This window comes from Panthera pardus, unplaced genomic scaffold (genome assembly GCF_024362965.1).
Source record: "Panthera pardus isolate Hobbes unplaced genomic scaffold, ASM2436296v1 HiC_scaffold_16, whole genome shotgun sequence".
NCBI classification, from domain to species: Eukaryota; Metazoa; Chordata; class Mammalia; order Carnivora; family Felidae; genus Panthera; species Panthera pardus.
The window spans coordinates 145,215,594-145,235,012 of NW_026526721.1; the positions used below are offsets into that span (position 1 = coordinate 145,215,594).

Here is a 19,419-nt window from a genome sequence, read left to right on the forward strand (position 1 = left end):
TATCTCTGAGACTGCAGGGACTTACTGTTTATCTTCACATTTGTTCTGCTGGTTTTCTTGTATTCAAACATCTCTCTCATTTATATTACCTCTCTGATGTCTGTAGGTATTTGAGTTTGTCCATAGCTTTAAAGAGGTCAGTGAGAAAGGAGTGGGTCAATGCATAATGTAAGCCTATAATGGGAGTGGGGATTTAAATGCAGGGTGAGGGGGTTATGTCTCTTGCTATCAGATGCTTAGCCATATAGATATTCCATAGTGTGCTTTACATTTTATGATAAACATTTCCTCAATCTGTGAAAATTGGTAACATTATAAATATCACCGCTGAGACCATAAAAATGCTAACATGTTTGGGATCTTTCATAAATGTTTAAATGAAAAACGCTGAATGTTTTTATATCAGGGACATGTCTAGAAATATCAACCATGCCTGTGCTTTGGAACTGAATCTTAAATGATTTCATGAACCAATCGTATCTGAAGCAGCAGTCAGCTGCAGAGAAGGCGATAGAAAACATTTGGTGCTGGGATTACCATAGTTATTAAAATGCCTCAGTCACAGGGTGCTTTCCCTAGTCTTTGTTTATATGTCGGGGATTCACTGGCTCAAGAATTTTAGAATTTAGGGGCACCTGGGTGGTTCAGTCAGTTAAACGTTCAACTCCTGATTTTGATTTTGGCTCAGGACATGATCTCGAGGTTCATGGGATCAAGCCCTGCATCAGGTGCTGAGAATGTGGTGCCTGCTTGGGATTCTCTCTCTCTCTCTCTCTCTCTCTCTCTCTCTCTCTCTCTCTGTGCCTCTGTCTCTGTCTCTGTCTCTCCCTTTCTTTCTGCCCCTCCCCCACTTGTGTACTCTCTCTCCCTCTCAAAGTAAATTAATAAACATTGAAAAAAAAAGAATTTTAGAACTTATCATCCTAGGAAAAGATGATGGGAAATAAGAAAACACAACTCTTTGCAACAAACTTTAAAGCATCTGAACTCATGAAGTGTGGAATAAATTACAACTACCCAAAATCCAAGCAGAGAGTGCATGGAGGAGAGCAAAAGACAGGAGAGGCAGGAAGGGGAGGGGAGGGAAGGGCAGGGAAGGGCAGGGAAGGGGAGGGAAGGGAAATTCAAGTAATCAAAAGTTTCAGATCTCTTTTCCTTAGGTCAAAAAAGGAAAATACTGCAGTCAGGAAGGAGAATAAAAAAGGTGGAAGAGAAGAAGGAGAGAACGATGGATGAGGAGAAGGAGAAAATAATTAGCTGGTGGAACTGACAGAAGTGGTATCTTTCCTTTCCTCTTCTCCCTTTTGGAAGCCATATAAAAGTAGAAAAATAAAGAAATCAAGACCATAGGTTGTTGACAAGATTCTCTTATTTGATGGAATATGCTGGCTCATGTCACCAAGGACACTATGGAAACTAATTCTGAAAGATCCATTCTTTACAATTGTCCCTACAGTGGGGCGCCTGGGTGGCTCAGTCGGTTGAGCGTCCGACTTCAGCTCAAGTCATGATCTCGAGATCCGTGAGTTTGAGCCCCGCATCGGGCTCTGTGCTGACAGCTCAGAGCCTGGAGCCCGTTTTAGATTCTGTGTCTCCCTCTCTCTGACCCTCCCCCGTGCATGCTCTGTCTCTCTCTGTCTCAAAAAGAAATAAACATAAAAAAAAATTAAAAATAAAAAAAAAACAAACAACTGTCCCTATAGTGAAAGCTAGCCATAGATAAAATTTATCTTTACTTCCAACCACTCTCCCTCCCCACACACCAAGACATAAAGTCCTCTTTCCTCAGGACTCAGTACTTTGAAGTCTTAAAATTGACCTACAGAGTTGTGGTGAACTTTATTAATAAACAAATACAAAGGAACGGGGGATACATCAGGAACCTGATTATAGTGATAGCCTTGAGCTGCTTTCTCCTCTGCCATAAATAGAGTTGATATTTTGATGTACATCTCATTAATTCATTTACCTATTCCTTATTTTTGAACTCAGAAAGGCAAGAGAGAAATGTTATTTATTATTTCATTAAACTTCCAATGAATGAATCAACTGGGAATCTGGATAGATAGCTGTAAGCACTGATATTCAGAGACTGAAATAATCCGTGGAACCCATGGAGACAAGGAAGTTATTGGATCAATCAGGGCAAGAAAATTAGGTCTTAAGCTTCAATGTTTCATAAACTCAAGCCTCTCTATTTATAGTAGCTTCCATGGTGATTATGCAGCTATTTTGTTACAGGCATGGGCTATAGGTGCCTCTACAAATTGCCCTGAACTGTTTTTATGGGCGCAGATTGGGCTTTAGCAGGGAACATATCTACATTCATTCATTCAGATGCACAAATACTTCATAAGGACCTACTACGTATCAGACACCAGTGAGCAAAGGGTAAAAAGAAGAAAAGAAAGATTGGAATTTCCAGAGGTTGGAGGAGGGTTTCCAATGGAAAATGACTTGGTCAGAGAGAGGAGCCAAAATGGCAGAACAGCATGGAAGTTTTTTGTGTGTCTCGCGTCCATGAAATACAGCCAGACCAACACTAAACCATCCTGCACACCTAGAAAACTGATCTGAGGATTAACACAACAATATGCACAACCTGAACCACCAAATTCAGCAGGTATGCGGTGCGGCGAGGTGAACTTGGGGAGCCAGAAGCTGAAGCTGGCAGGGAGGTACTTTTGCGGGCGGAGAGAGGTTGGACACAGGGGGGAGAGTGTGGAATATGGGAAAAGCACCCCTCCCCCCAAAACGAGCTGGAGAGAAAGTGGAAAATTGGAAACAGCTGCAGGGACTAAACTAAAAAGGGAGAAAGGAGAGGGTTTAAACTCCATTAAGACTGTAAACAAGGGGAGCACAGACTCTGCAACTCCGCGGCTCCATACCTGGCGGTGCTCTGGTGGGAAGGGCGAATCCCCAGGAGCAGAGTGGGGTCCGGGAGGTTCTCGGGCCACACGGGGAAAAGCGGTTTCACTGCTGGAAGGACATTTGGTAGAGACTGTTGAAGCCACCTGGTCCCGGCAGAACCCAGAAGGCGGCCACATTCGCTGGTGCTGGAACAAGGTCGTTAAGGGTGAAGACTGGTGCCAGATGTGTGTTGCGATTTTCCATAATCCCTGAAACGCTGCTGCTACAGTCTCGTGAACTTTTTCTGGGGCGGGTGGCACCTGGCCGCAGTCTCGGGGCACCGGCACCAACAGGGTCCAGTGGACGTACCTGGGTGCAGCTGATATTCGGCCCTTGCTCATTCGGCCACTGCTCGGTGAGACCCTCCTGCAGAAGGGCGGAACAGGTCAAAGTCGCAGTCCTTCGGAAGTAAGGGGCCAGGGAAAACAGCCACATCTGAGACAAAACTCGGGAGAGAGGTGCTGCCTGGGACCTGGTCACGGAGAGTGAAAGAGCGGGGAGTGGACAAAAGCTGAAGACAGAGGACGGGTGTGCTGCTGACCCGGGAGAACAGACTGGGTGTCTGGGTGGTGCCATCTTAACCACTCCCGCGGATGCGCAAACGCACCTACGAGCACCGCAACGCTCCGCCCCAGTAGGCCAGCAGCGCCATCTAGTGGAGAGCGGAGCCGTTACACTGAGCCCCGCCCAACTGCGCCAACCTTGCTCTTCAAGAACACAGGTCTCACCACCTGCTTAATTTATGGACTCTAAAGCACTACATAGACTGACTTCTAGGGGAAAAAGAAGCAATTTCAGTCCTACTTCAATCTGTTAGCAGGTTCATCTATTCAATTTTCTTTCTTTTTTTCTCTTTTACACTACATTTCTTTTTCTCCAATACAGAGAAAAAATTTATTTTTATTTTCAACTTTTACTAAAAATATTTTCTTTCATTTTTTTACTATATGTTTTACTTTTGTGTAAATTGTTTCAAATTCTATTTTACTTCCATCATTTTATTTTGGTCTACTTCAGTGTATTCACTTTTTCCAATTTTCAAACGATTTCCTTTTTTGCTTTTTCTTTTTTCTCTTTTTTGTTTCTTTTCTTATTCTTGAATGAAGAAAGAGAAAAACTTCATTTTTACTTTCAATTTCTATTAAAAATATTTTTCTTTAAATATTTCTTGCTATGTTTTTCACTTTTATATAAATTTTTTCAAATTCTACTTTACTTCCCTCATTTTATTTTAGTCTACTACAATGTATTCACTTTTTCAAATTTTCAAACGATTTCATTTTTTTCTCTTTTTTCTCTTTTTTGTTTCTTTTCTTTTTCTTGAATACAGAAAGAGAAAAAATTCATTTTTCTTTTTAATTTTTCCTGAAAATATTTTTCTTTAATTTTTTCTACTATATTCTTTACTTTTGTATGAATTTCTTCAAATTCTATTTTACTCCCATCATCTCCATTTAGTCTGCTTCAGTGTATTCATTTTTTCAAAATCTCAAATGATTTCCTTTTTTCCCCCATTTTTTTCTCTAATCAGTCAAACCACTTTCACCACCCAGACCAAAACAAACCTAGGATCTAGCATCATTTATGTGACTTTGTGTATGTATGTTTAATTTTTTAACTTTAATATTTTTTAATTTTAATTTTTCTACCTAATTAATTCCTTTTCTCCCTTCAAAATGACAAAAAGAAGGAATTCACCCCAAAAGAAAGAGCATGAAGAAATGACAGCCAGGGATTTAACCAATACAGATACAAGCAAGATGTCTGAACCAGAATTTAGAATCACGATAGTAAGAATACTAGCTGGAGTCGAAAATACATTAGAATCCCTTGCTGCAGAGATAAAAGGAGTAGAAACTAGTCAGAATGAAATAAAAAAATTCTATAACTGAGCTGCAAACACGAATGGATGCCGTGGCAGCAAGGATGGATGAGACAGAACAGAGAATCAGGGATATGGAGGACAAACTTATAGAGGATAATGAAGCAGAAAAAAAAAGAGGGAGATTAAGGCAAAAGAGCACAATTTAAGAAGTAGAGAAATCAGTGACTCATTAAAAGGAACAACATCAGAATCATAGGGGTCCCAGAAGAGGAAGAGAGAGAGAAATGGGGGCAGAAGAGTTCTTTGTGAGCAAATCATAGCGGAAAACTTTTCTAACCTGGGGAAAGACACAGACATCAAAATCCAGGAAGCACAGAGGCCTCCCATTAGATTCAACAAAAAACGACCATCAACAAGGCATAACATAGTCAAATTCACAAAATACTCAGGCAAGGAGAGACTCATGAAAGCAGCAAGGGAAAAAAGTCCCTACCCTACAAGGGAAGGCAGATCAGGTTTGCAGCAGACCTATCCACAGAAACTTGGCAGGCCAAAAAGGAGTGGCACGATACATTCAATGTGCTGAATCAGAAAAATAGGCAGCCAAGAATTCTTTCTCCAGCAAGGCTGTCCTTCAAAAGAGAAGGGGAGATTAAAAGTTTCTCAGAGAAACAAAAATTAAAGGAGTTTGTGACCACTAAACCAGGCCTGCAAGAAATTTTAAGGGGGACTCTCTGAGGGGAGACAAGATGAATAAATAAATAAATAAATAAATAAATAAATAAATACCAAAAGCAACAAAGATTAGAAAGGACCAGAGAACACCACCAGAAACTCCAACTCGACAAGCATCATAATGGCAATAAATTCATATCTTTCAGTACTCACTCACTCTAAACAAAAGCAGGAGGCATCACAATCCCCGACTTCAAACTGTACTACAAAGCTATAACCATCAAGACAGTGTGGTACTGGCACAAGAACAGACACTCAGATCAATGGAACAGATTAGAGAATCCAGAAATGGACCCACAAACATATGGCCAACTAATCTTTGACAAAGCAGGAAAGAATATCCAATGGAATAAAGACAGTCTCTTCAGCAAGTGGTGCTGGGAAAACTGGACAGCGACATATAGAAGAATGAACCTGGACCACTTTCTTACACCAGACACAAAAATAAACTCAAAATGGATAAAAGACCTCAACGCAAGACAGGAAGCCATCAAAATCCTCGAGGAGAAAGCAGACAAAAACCTCTTTGATCTTGGCCACGGCAACTTCTTACTCAACACGTCTCTGGAGGCAAGGGAAACAAAAGCAAAAATGAACTACTGGGACCTCATCAAAATAAAAAGCTTCTGCACAGAAAAGGAAACAATCAGCAAAACTAAAAGTCAACTGACAGAATGGAAGAAGATATTTGCAAATGACATATCAGATAAAGGGTTGGTATCCAAAATCTATAAAGAACTTATCAAACTCAACACCCAAAAAACAAATAATCCAGTAAAGAAATGGGAGAAAGACATGAATAGACACTTCTCCAAAGAAGACATCCAGATGGCCAACCAACACATGAAAAAATGCTCAACATCACTCATCATCAGGGAAATACAAATCAAAACCACAATGAGATACCACCTCACACCTGTCAGAATGGCTAACATGAACAACTCAGGCAACAACAGATGTTGGCGAGGATGCGGAGAAAGAGGATCTCTTTTGCATTGTTGATTGTAATGCAAACTGGTGGAACTACTCTGGAAAACAGTATGGGGGTTCCTCAAAAAACTAAAAATAGAACTACCCTACGACCCAGCAATTGCACTACTAGGCATTTATCCCCGGGATACAGGTGTGCTGTTTTGAAGGGATACATGCACCCCAATGTTTCTAGCAGCACTATCAACAATAGCCAAAGTATGGAAAGAGCCCAAATGTCCACTGATGGATTAATGGATAAAGAAGATGTGGTATGTATATATAATGGAGTATTACTCGGCAATCTAAAAGAATGAAATCTTGCCATTTGCTACTACGTGGATGGAACTGGAGGGTTTTATGCCAAGTGAAATTAGTCAGAGGGAGACAAAGACATATGACTTCACTTGTATGGGGACTTTAAGAGACAAAACAGATGAACATAAGGGAAGGGAGACAAAAATAATATAAAAACAGGGAGGGGGACAAAATATAACAGACTAATAAATATGGAGAACAAACTGAGGGTTACGGAAGGGGTTGTGGAGAGGGATGGGCTAAATGGGTAAGGGACACTAAGGAATCTACTCCTGAAATCATTGTTGCACTATATGCTAACTAATTTGGATATAAATTACAAAAAATAAAAAAATAAATTAAAAAAAGATATCAATTATATAGAGAGACACAGCATAAATAATATAAGAAGCAATAAGATGGTTAATAAATACATGAAATGTAACATAGAGAACTGTGCATTAAAATAAGGGCAGGACATTTTACATTTTAAATTTCTCGTCAGTAGTCAGTACATGTGAGGGGGTTTTTCTGGTGGGAATATTAATTTATACCATCTTTGTGAAAGATAATTTGGTAATATACATCAAAATCATTGCAAAAAACATAAATATGAAAAATGAGGATGCAGTTAGGAAAATGATCGAACCTGCATAAGAAATAATATGTTGTATCCCTTAAAATATTTATGAAGATGTTTAATACTTGGACAAAAGTCCTGTATAATTCTGCTGACACCATGTGGGCTCAGCTAAGCCTATTAATAAATATAACCAAAAAGAAATAAACTCAAATGTTGACCTTGATTGTCTCTTGATTGGTGGAATTATGTGTGTTTTGTTGTTGTTTGCTTTCCTTCTTACACTTTCTTGTATTTGTTTTTTACAAAGGGAGAAAAACAACCAACAAACTTTCGGCAAATATCACGACAAATTTGATGGGCGTTTCTGACACTGATTATGTCTGTGATGGAAGAAAAGGAAGCAGGGTTCTCCCAGACACTCCACAAAGGGCGCTGGTCCATTTACATATACACTGGACTGTTTGATAAGGTAAATAAAGTGTCATGTCCAAGCTCAACTAGTGAGCTGATGAATTTTTTTCTTTGGTTCTCAGAGCCATCCAGAAAGGGGAATGAAGAAAAGAGACAAGGAGAGGAAAGCAGAGGTTCTGGGCTTCCTAAGAGGGTGACCACTGAGGTTGGAGGAGGTGGTGAGCACATGTGTTGTATATTCAAAGAACTATCCTAACACTATGATGATGAAAATAGTCTGCAGTCATTTTTTTCTGGCAAAACTGGGGCGAGCCAAAGTCACACAGGTACTGAAGCACTTTGAGATAGGCTAATGAATTTTATAAATAATGCACTTAAAAAGGTAATGGTCATCCCATAATAATCCCACGATACTCATCAAGTGCCTACTCTCTTAAGAGGTTTCTACTCTGGATTCTATATAAAGTATGAAAATTTGCAAATATTTATTGAGTTCCTTTTATGGGTACAGGGCATGAAGGGAAACACCAAAAAACCTGTCCTTCTGGTGTTTCGAATTTTTGGTTTTGTTTGTTTTGCAGTGCATACTGCCAAGACATGAGTGCTTCGTTATAAAAAGCACTTCCCTAGAAGAAGAATTATAAGGTAAGTTGAGTCATAAAATAGGCAACATGCCAGTAAATTTCTTGGCTCTTCTCTCTCCTGGTTGTAGCAAGGAATGGGCTGGCTCTACAGAGGCTCAATATCTCGCGGGTCTCGTCACAGTGTATGTCTCTGCCCCTGGGCTCAGCAAGACTGTAACACTTCCAGTAGATGATTATCTAGTCTCTCCTGCTCAGAAGTCATTCTCCTCTCTGAGAACTCTCTCGTTACACACAGGCATGTGCCATGGTTGGCCATGATTATACTTTCTGTCCCCAGCCTTGTCTCAGAACTTACTGGGAGCAGGGCGGACGTGTGTGTGTGTGTGTGTGTGTGTGTGTGTGTGTGTGTCTGACTCAAACTGAGCCCCTGAAACTCCCTCTCTGGGAAATTGAAACTCTGACCTAGAGAGGCAGGGAATGTATTTCTACATGCAGCTGCAACAGTAACCAGGGATAGAAACAGTAACAGAACAGAACAGTAAACAGGGAAGCTATGGAAGACACAAGGACAAGAACGTAGAGAATGCAGATTTGCAGCGAGTAGAATGAAGTTTCAAGAAAACAACAGACAGGACACACTTTCTGGGGTTTTGCAACATTCTCTCTCCTCATTGCAGTTTCTCCTTAAAACCTAGATGTATGCTGACTTTCAGGCTCTGTGAAGCACCCCTGTATATTTGTAAGAAATTGTCCTGCCCTTCTCCCCACCCCACCCCTTTTTGTTTCTTATTAAGGGAGCTTAAGTTGGCTCCCGCTATTTGAAAGCCAGGAGGCTTAACTGATATAAACTTTCACCAAAGATAAATATTTCATTCCTCTTGTCTCCTGCAGGCCTTCCCGACAACCCTGTCCTCCTTTGGGGCTGCTTCACTTGATTAACTTAAACTTGAACTGTATTTACATCATTTATAAAATGTTCTTGTATCAGATTGTTTGAGCTCCTCTGGAGTAGTTACGGTCTATTGTGTAAACACAGCATTGATGTGATTTATACAACTTTCATTATTTACCCAACAGACTATATAACTGCTCCAAATGAACCGTTATGACTATCATGTGGTGTAAATCCACCTTTAGACACTTTTGGAAGCATGACTCATTGTACTCCTTTATGTCAGGGAATTTATGAAAAGTGCATTATCCATTCAATAAGCTCTAATGTCTGCCTGGTGAGGTTTAAAGCTAAATTAATCCACTGGGGGGAAAAAATGAAACCTGTGAATAAAGAAGAAATAATTCTTTATGCCAACTAATCCTTGCGCCCCTTTATGAAGAAGAAGTGAATCCACGGGCATTGGTATCTAGTCCACCTAAAACCATTTGCAGGTGTTCATTAATGTTTGATCTACTCAAAAGATCTTGTTTCTCTGTTTCCTTCACGTGACTGAAAACCGGGGGTATGTTGGTTTTGCTTACTATTTCAACTGCAGCTCTTGGCACAGGACTTGGCTTAGACAGACATTCAATACACTTTGCTGAATGAATGCCTGCTTAAACCCATCTAAATGATCTCATCAGTTCTCAAACAGCCCCACTTTACAGATGAGCAACTGTGACTCACGAATGGTAAATAATTTCTCCAAAGCTGCATAAATTTGTAAGCGGTAAAACTGGAATCCAGTCTCTCCTACCCCAAAGCTTAGCTATTTCAATTAAGTCAAAAAGCACACAAAAAATGCAGAGATAATAAAACGTTCTTGCAGCAACCAGCATAAAACAAAAATCTTGGATCCCAAAGCAGTCAAAAACAAGCAGGTAAAGCAGTCCAGGCAGAAGTCAGAAGATCTGTGTTTCCTTTACTTTGCTGCATGTGCTTAGGATAAGTCACTTTATTTTTCTCATCTTTCCTTTCCTGCCTGGTGTCCCAACTCTCTTTAAATTTTTTTTTTTAATGTTTATTTTTGAGAGAGAGCGAAAGAGGCAGAGTGTGAGTAGGGGAGGGGTAGAGAGAGACACACACACACACACAGAATCTGAAGCAGGCTCCAGGCTCTGAGCTGTCAGCACAGAGCTTGACGTGGGGCTCGAACTCACGAACTGTGAGATCATGACCTGAGCCAAAGTCAGATGCCTAATCTACTGAGCCACTCAGGAGCCCCCAACCCATTTTCTTAAAAGTGCACTTTGGATACTCTTGTTTCAGTCGTCTTTACTCTATCTTCCTCTGTCAGCACCTGAGAGTGAGAGCCTCCTGAAATATTTGTCCCTGGACACCTGGCTTGCCTCACTCCAGTCCTGGCCCCAAGGCCTAGTAATCTCCCATCACTGATTTCAACTGAGAAAATCAGTGACTAATGATGTTCAAAAGAGGCCCCAGGCCCGCCTCTCCAAGGAGGCTGAGAGTTGGAAGGAATATATTCTCATCAGTGAAATCGTAGAGATCTTACAGTAATCAGGGTGGCTGGGTGGGGTTGTTTTCACTCTCTCTCTCTCTCTCTCTCTCTCTCTCTCTCTCTCTCTCGTCCTCTCTCTTGCCTTTCTTTCTTTTTCAGTTTTTCTGTATGTGGAAATCTTCCCAGGCCTTTGGTATCATATCAGGTAGATACCCGTGAGGGCACCTTTGAGTGGATCCTGGTAAGAACAGTCATGCCAACTCTCTTCTCAGATGACACAATCAGTTGTGACCATTTTTACCCCTTGAAGGAATGCTGCTCTGGAGAACATCCCCATCTTTGATCTGGCTTTTGTACCCTCTCAAGTGATGTTGACGTAATCTTTGTTCCCTATCGTCTTCTTCACAGAATGAAAATGTACAGTAGCTACATGTTGGGGAAGTTTGGGCCAATGGCATGCAGAGGGCATAGACCCAGGGAAACTCCTTTTGTTCTAGGATCCACCCAGGTCTGGGGATAGCATAGCTGGCTGATTGCTCATAGCCCCTCAGTATAAGAGCAGAGGAAACTCACAGATCCAAGAGACAGAGGCAGCTTGTGGTTTAAGCTGGGTTGGGTTGAGCTCAAAGCCCCACTGGGGCTCATAAGAAAAGTCTCCCAAGCTTTTGAATTGCCCTCCAGAGAGCCTTAAGGTAGTCAAGCGGGACAACTCCAGGTGAGAAAATCTGGGGACAGGCCCAGTGGCTTTTCTCTCCCTGCAGATATCGTAGGCTCCCTTATTCGCTATCAGTGATGTGGATTTCAAGACTGAAAGTTCAGTATATGTGCTATTAAAGTCAACTGTCAGTAGACTAAGCAGTTATTGAAGGGTGTGAATGATTTTAAGATGAATACAAACATTGGGTGATTATTTAAGAAAAAAAAAAACTTAGGGTAGATTAAATTGAAAAAAAAAAAAAAAGGAAAAAGGAAATAACCAAGCAAAAAATAACAGCACAAAAACAAATCCTGCACAAAGTGAATCAGAAAAGAACAAATTAAAGGCCCTGAATGGCATTTGAGTAATGGTGAAAGACGGTACCAACACATTGCCTTGTCCTTAAAATTCACCGAAATAGCAGAGAATGATGAATAATACACATGCAGTGAGGGAAACAAAAATCTCATTTCCATGCTCTCCAGAGTTTAACTGAAATAAGTCCCCGTTCCTATTTGAATGTGGCCTTGCAGGGCTTTGAAATCGGAAAACAATCCCTGCATGCCGAATTGGATGCTCACTAGCTAGCAGTTAAAAATAGGAAATGAAAATGAGTGACAAACTAGAACACTGGAGGAGAGAGAAAAAGAAATATCGCTTTCCTAGCCTTCTGCTCCTTCACAGTCCAATCCGTCCCACAGGCACGCTGGAAATCGCTTTGCCTGTGCTGGCAACGGGGTTTCGCCGTAAGTTATTGAAAAGGCAAATCAAGGTTTTTAGATCCTTGTAATTACAAAGCTAAAAAGCAATTGGAAGAATATATCCGGCACCTTCAGAGCATTTGATGTGACTTCCTGGTGACACTTAGAGCAGGGGTATGCTGTTGAGGGAGCATTTTTCTATTCAGCTCCTCAGCCCTTTCTGAAAGAAAAAGAATTCTTAGCACCGTTTTTTCCATTAAGTGAATTCAGTTAATTAGCTTCACAAACAGAGCACATGCATTATTCAGCAGCAGACATTCATCAAATTTGTCTTTCCACAGCCAGCCCTTCTTCTCACCTCTTAGCTAGACGGGGCCAGGCTCCTTCCATTAGGATAAGCATTTAAGACAGTTCTGACTTAGGGGTTTCGGTGGAAGGCAAGGACATGTGAGCCATGTTGGGGTGTGGATGAGTTGGGGCTGGAGGAGTGCATGAGTTGTGAAAAAGGGTAAAGGAATCTGAATGATGTCATGACTTGAAAAAGAAAAAAAAAAAAAAAAAGGCAGTGGTTCGTTTGTGGCCTCTCTGGCGTGTGTGTCCTGGAGAGATTTTCCCTGCCTCATCATATTCGTTGAGATCCAGTAACCCTGATTCATGAGTTTATCACAGTTGGGCTGAGCAACTGGCGATTCTCTAACCACTCCCAGGGAGCACCGCACGTAGCTAGGGAGGCAGGCCTGGCAAGAATCTCAAGACACAGCGTCCGATTCACCCAGAGGCTCTATTCTAGGAAAAGGAGAGTAACCCAAGTCACCCGTCTGGACTTTCGGATGCAGTTGACCGTATGGCACGACAGATCCTGGGAACGCGTAAGCTTGTTCAGTGCGTTCTCCTGGAAATGAAGAAACTGTCTAAAGGATGTCAAGTTGTTGTGCAAGATCCCACAGTTGGCCCGCAGCAGGGCCCCTAAGCCTCTGTTGCTTGACGACTGCTCCTCAGCCTCAGGACAGGCTTGAAACACAGCTTCTCCGCCATCTTGTGCTAGTCATATCTTATTCTCTGTTCTCATTGAGAGGCTTTAGGGGGTAGTGGCTTCTGTAACCGCCAGCTTGGGTTTGAATCCTGCTTCTGTCACGTAGGCGCTCTGGGGTTTGGGTCAAGTTATTTAGCTAACCTGGGCCTAAGTTTTCTCTTCCATAAAAAGAATTGTTATGAGGATGTGGATGACTTAGTACCTGGAACATGTCCTAGCTCCTCACCTACCCTCTCCTTACTTCCCTACTCTTTAAGTAACAGGCTTGATCCACCTGTGATAGACATGGAGAGAGTGGTTCATGAGGCTGATGGCCCATAAGGTACAAGTTAGGCCAATATGCTACAGTTTGGAGGTGGACGGTTCTTTTCTGTACCTAGCATTCTCCCCTTCTAGAACAGAACACTGCTTTCTTGCCCCATTATTTCTTTACATATCTCATTGGTGTGGTCACAGAGTAAGTCGCTATGTTCTTAGATGGCCCTGTTACACTGGCCACAATTCATTTGTCCAGGAGCGGACACCCAAACCAAATTGGGCAAATAGGTCATCCAGCTGGATTTTTCAAGCAGTAACTGAGGGGAAATATGCTTCTCATTTTTAGTGATGAAGCTGGGATACAGGAGACAGTTAACTCTGACATTTGCCATGCAGAAGAAGCAGGACTTCAGTGACAGAAATGAAGCCATCAGAGTCAGAAGCTGAGATGAGGGGCACCTGGGTGGCTCGGTTGGTTACGCTTCTGACTTTGGCACAAGTCATGATCTCACGGTGCATGGGTTCGAGCCCTGTGCCAGGTTCTGTGTTGATAGCTTGGAGCCCGGAGCTTGCTTTGAATTCTCTCTCTCTCTCTCTCTCTCTCTCTCTCTCTCTCTTTCTCTCTCTGCCCACCCCCTGACTCATGCTCTCTCAATAAATGAATATAAACATTAAAAAAAAAAACTTTTTTTAAGGAAGTAGAGATGGGCTGGAGAAAGTCTTTAAATTCCTAGATTGAGCTTTTGCTGAAGCCTAACTATATTCCTACCTTTGATATGTTTGACTTTTTCACACACACCCCCTTTTTTATGATTGGGTGGGGTACCCCAGTATCCATCCATTGAAAGGTGCCTTTACCTAAGTGCTTCTACACAGTAGGTACGTATCAGGGGTATGTCACCTTTCTTGCATGGTTGACTTATAGAATAAGGATTATATTATATCTAAGGCCCCTGAGCCTTAGTAGGTATGTGAATTTTATCTTTACCTGAGTTTAAATACAAGATCTGCCATTTATTATTATATGTCATGCATGTCAGTCTTCCCATGGATCAATTGTTTATCTGTAAAATGGCACTGTTAATAACTCCATCATAGTGTAGTTGTTGGTATTCAGTGAAATATACGTGGCATGTGAAAGTGCATTGTACATTAGGATGCTATGCAAGGGTATGATAATGCATGACCTTTGTCATGCTACATTAAACCTTGTACAATCCCGACTCTTATTTAAGGAAATCTTCACATCACGCTCCCCTTCTACTCTTTTCCTATGGATTGCTAATATGTAGCATAATTGCATAACTGTAATCTAAATGCCACCAATTTGTATTTCTTTAGTAAACCCTCAGCTAGAACACTAACGCAGCTCAAACACTGAAGCAAAAGGAGCCAGGGACCCTGCTAGTTTGAAATCATCACTTGCGAGACGTGAACGGACTTGACACATGCTTGATAAGTCATTTGAATAATTATTAAGTCCCTAGCAATGATTCTAAAAGGGAAATCTCCCAACGTTCTTGATTGTGCGTCTTATGCCTTTGTCCGTGGTTTTGTTTGGGAGTGAGATTTGAGAATCCACTGGGGCTGAGAATCAAGGCATCTCACTTCTGGGTCAATCAGGAGGGAAGAGTAAAACAGACAATTTATTCAGTTTTCATAATCAGTGATCTAAACAGAACAGTCTGTCATTTTTTTTAAATGAGGGTTTCTGGCAATTTATTAGGCAGAAGAAATATGAATGGCCAACCAAGAGAAATGGATGAACGAAGGATTTCATCCTTGCATTTTTCCTCTCCAAAGCTTATGACAGTTGGTGATGTTTATTGAACACCAGCTATGCAGCAGGAGAGTTATATGTAGTACAGCCTTCATGACACTATTTTTCTTATTCCCCAAATGGAGAGACCAAGCCTCTGCAATGTGACGTGACTAGTTTGAATCTAGGGCTACCTGGGTCCAAACCACTGCTTTTCTACCATGGTGGACAGACAGACCTGATTAGAGGTGAGTTGGTGGGGGCAGGAAGTGGAGCCACAGGTTATGATAAATGATTGTCTGAACCACATCTCCCATGGAAAACAACTTTCCCAAACCATGCAATGGGCATCCATCATATCTGAGTCTTGCCGCGGTGCTATCTTCTCACTCAGTGCATTCCTGAGCTTGTGGAGGGACTTCTCCAGACGTTTCCCAAATCAGGAAGTGTGAAAAAGTCTAACTGTGTGTAAACCATTCAAGGATTCTGCCAGGTTGCAGGAGGAATTGAAGAGTTTATCTGCCAAAGAGATAGAGCAGTTGATGACATTCTTTCTTTCTTTTTTAAAGTTTATTTATTTAAGTAATCTCTACACCCAACGTGGGGCTGGAACTCATGACCCTGAGATCAAGAGTCACATGCTTTTCCCTCCCAGCCAGCCAGGCATCCATCTGAGGTGACTTCTTAACTGAGATGAGAATAATTACATCTGTAGTAAGTTAAAACAAACGAACAAAGAAAACAACTCTAAATTTCTCTCTTGCCAGATACTTTTACATAGAAACTGAACAGCTGCTCTTGTAATTGTAATTACTACCATTATTATTATTATTATTATTATTATTATTATTACTATTACTATTTGTTGAAAGTATGATTATTAAGGCCCCATATAAGAGTGCCCCCTTAGGAGCAGGGTTTGGGAAAGCTGAATGGTCATTGATTTTCCAGTTTGTAACATGCACATCGGCATCTACCCGAAGAGCAATCCCAGCACTAAATTCCTATTCTTAAGAGAGTTTCTTTCCCTCTGCTCACCTCTCCCTGACATCCTAGCTCAAATAAAACTGCACTTGTGCCTGAAATTCCAGGATTAGTGATTCAATCCACTGGAGTAAGTGTTCCAACTGGTGCAGCCTTTCTGGAAAATGGGAGTTTCTCCAGCTCATGTTTAACCCGAGACGTCTGTAGATGAATGTCTGTATCAGCACATATGCTTGGTCCCTGTTTCAGGTATTTACAATTTTGTTGCTTTGTAAGCTGAGTGATTTTATTCTTAACTCTTGTCTCTCCTCAACTACTCCAGAAGTTATTTCAGAGCAGAGAAACCACTGGACTTCTTTTCCTGTTTAGCCGTAATCTAGAATTCGTGTAAAGCTGAAACAGATTTCCTTTTCTAGGCCCAGGGGCATTTCTTCATCACATACTTACCAGGCACTTTTCTGGGCTGAGCATACAGTGGCTTCTCTTTTTCCATGTGGTTTTCTACCATAAATAAGTGAGTAAGTGATGACATGAGAAAAATCTCATACAATATCAAGAAGAGAAAACAGTGTCATGGAATATGATAGAAAGCCAGCAATGAAGACCGGGGGTCAAGAGTACCCCAGGCTGAGGGACCAGCAAGCACAATGACCTGATGTGATATCCAAAGGATCGTGTCCTTTCCCCACAGTGAGGGGTGTAAAAGCCTGGGGGTAGTGGATGAAGTTCTTCTTTACAGGGAACAATGGAAGTTGAGGGCACCAGCATTAGAGGAATCAAGTCTTGAATAAAAATATGAAAAATCTCCTAGGTATTTTACATTTGCTAAAACGATATGGCAAACTACACACCAGAAGAGAATATCAATAATGTTTATTTATTTAAATCGGTAATCGTTCTTATCCCTCTATTACTTTCTAATAGCCTTTGGGCAAATTTCCTCAATGTGAAAGTAATTAACAAAACTGAATAAGAAGCGTGGGCGAAAACATCTCAAGTATTCATTGAGGAACAGAAGCTATGTTGTGAAGTCTGAGGTCCAAAGTGTTAAACTCAGATCGCCTCGTCTGGTGTGAAATTCAGGGCAGGCGCCTGCCTCTGAACCCATCAGAGCTGGATGAGTAATGGACCGCATACATGCCCATCATTGATGCCTGAGGCACAAATGAACATTTGAGGTTTAAATGAGTCTACCCAGAGCCAGGGGTTTGAAGGGGGAAAACCTCCTTTGCAACAATAATACCCTTTTCTGTCTTCAAATAGTCTTATAAATCTTCTTGAAAATGTCCCAATCCTTAGTTTGTCACTTGAGGCCCTCTCTGATATGCCTCCAATCTTCCCATCCAGTAAATAACTCTCGTCTCTATCTTCCAAAGTTCAGAGTATTTGAGGAATAGACACATGAATCAAACTAATGATGGTAAGACGTTAGCTTTCTATTTGCTAGGCTTCTTGCATCCATAGTCACAATGAGATTTCCCCAAATCCTGATTTTGAGACAGTCCACTCAAGAATGAATTTGGGTCTGCGGAGCAAAATGCTTTCCCGGAATTGATGCCTTAGTTCCACCGTGACGTCATGTGTAGAGACTTAGGGGTTTCCACACTTGCTTTCAAACGCAAGTCTTGGCCATTACAATGTGTTCTTTCCACACGGAATTGGGCCAATTCATGCATACTCAGATCTTCCCATTTTCATCAGTCAGAATAGTCACTCCTCCCTCCTGGGAAGTTGGGAAAGAGACAGAGACATAGACAAAGGGACAGACAGAGAAAGAGAGAGCACAGATATGTTATTTTTGCAGACTTTTTTTTTTTTTTTTTTTTTTTTTAGAGAGAGATTGAGAGAGAGAGGGAGAATATTAATCAGGCTCAATGCTCAGCACAGAGCCTAATATCGGGCTTGATCCTATGACCCTGGGACCATGACCTGAGCAGAAATCAAGAGTAACACGTTCAACCAGCTGAGCCACCCAGGCAACCCATTTGCAGATGTTTTATGGGGATACAGAATCTGTCCAGGGGATTCTTCCCAACATTTAGCATCTTTTTGATTTCTTAATCCACTGGGCAAACAATGGTGTATGTTTCAATAAAGTGACTTTTTTCCTACCCTCATTCAGCTACACCTTCTGGTGGGCATGTTAGTTTTCACCAAGAGAAGATTATGAAATGGTTCAGAACAGGACATTCATTACATCAACTATGAACTCATGCTGTGCCCTGAGTTGAATGACTGCCCCCCATTCTACTTCCATTATCATGTCCAGCCTTTTTGTCCAATATAGGTCAAGAGCTGTTCATCCTAAAGACAGCACAAAACCATCACAAATAATACAGCAGTAGCACAATGAAAATGTCTTTACTTTGAATAATATAGCTTCCTTATTCTTATTAAATCTGGGGTAAAATACAAGGCTTCAAATTAAATCCTTTTGCCATTTTAGGTTAAAGTCTAAAGAAATTAAAGTCCAAATCCTTCTCCCCAGTGCCTAATTCCCTTTAGTCTCAGCCAGAGGTTCCTTACCTAGATGCCAAGGTATAAATGGAATGATTTTAGCAGCTGGAACCTAGTGATCTCTCATTGGATTGGTGATCCCTGAAATTGAAGTAATTCAAGACTGAGTCTCACATTGTATGGATGCTATTTGAAGAGTCTCCAAATTAGCAGGACATACTTATTATAGAAGCAGGGAGGGACATTGGAGATACTCCTGTCATTTTTGCAAAGTGGCCTTGTTGCAGGTTGGCTTTCCTGGAAAGTAGACCCTGAAACAGAATGTAGTATGTAGGATGTGTAGTAATGAGTTCCCAAGGGATTAAAACTTGTGGAAGGCAGGACAAGGAAATGAGTAGGTAAAGGGAGGAAAGTGGTGATATAGTCCCCAGACAGTGTTGGCCAACTTCCATGGGGAGCTAGAAGGATTAAGAATTGTCCTGAGTTTTAGGCCAAGGTGTCCGGGACTTTGTCCTACTTCACTGACCAGGCATTGGATGTGGGTTGTCCAGACAAGGGTGTGACCTCGGGCCAGGTGACTCTCTGCCTCTGAGGTGACCCCTGAGGGAATTGATACTGAAGGCACTTTCCCCAATAGCGGTCTTCCCACCAGGTGAACAAGTCTGTCACTGAACGATGTCATCATGCCCACCATACTTTCCAGCATTACATCTTGCTCTAGTCTCCCTGGTCCCCATGTTACATCCCCAAAGCTTCTAAGTGTCCAGCGTCCATTGAGTCCAATGCTTCTCCAGGGCTGAGCGACACCTCTGTCTGGTACAGT

At 41.5% G+C, this 19,419-nt stretch overlaps 1 long non-coding RNA gene across 1 annotated transcript; it reads right to left on the reverse strand.

The window, feature by feature from the left end:
* Window positions 1–12,173: 12,173 nt before the first annotated feature.
* On the reverse strand, window positions 12,174–12,577 carry LOC109251340 (uncharacterized). The gene is made up of 2 exons (XR_002073457.2): window positions 12,464–12,577; window positions 12,174–12,325 (listed from the first exon to the last, which is right to left on the reverse strand). It is a non-coding gene; the product is annotated as an uncharacterized LOC109251340 (long non-coding RNA).
* Window positions 12,578–19,419: the final 6,842 nt, after the last annotated feature.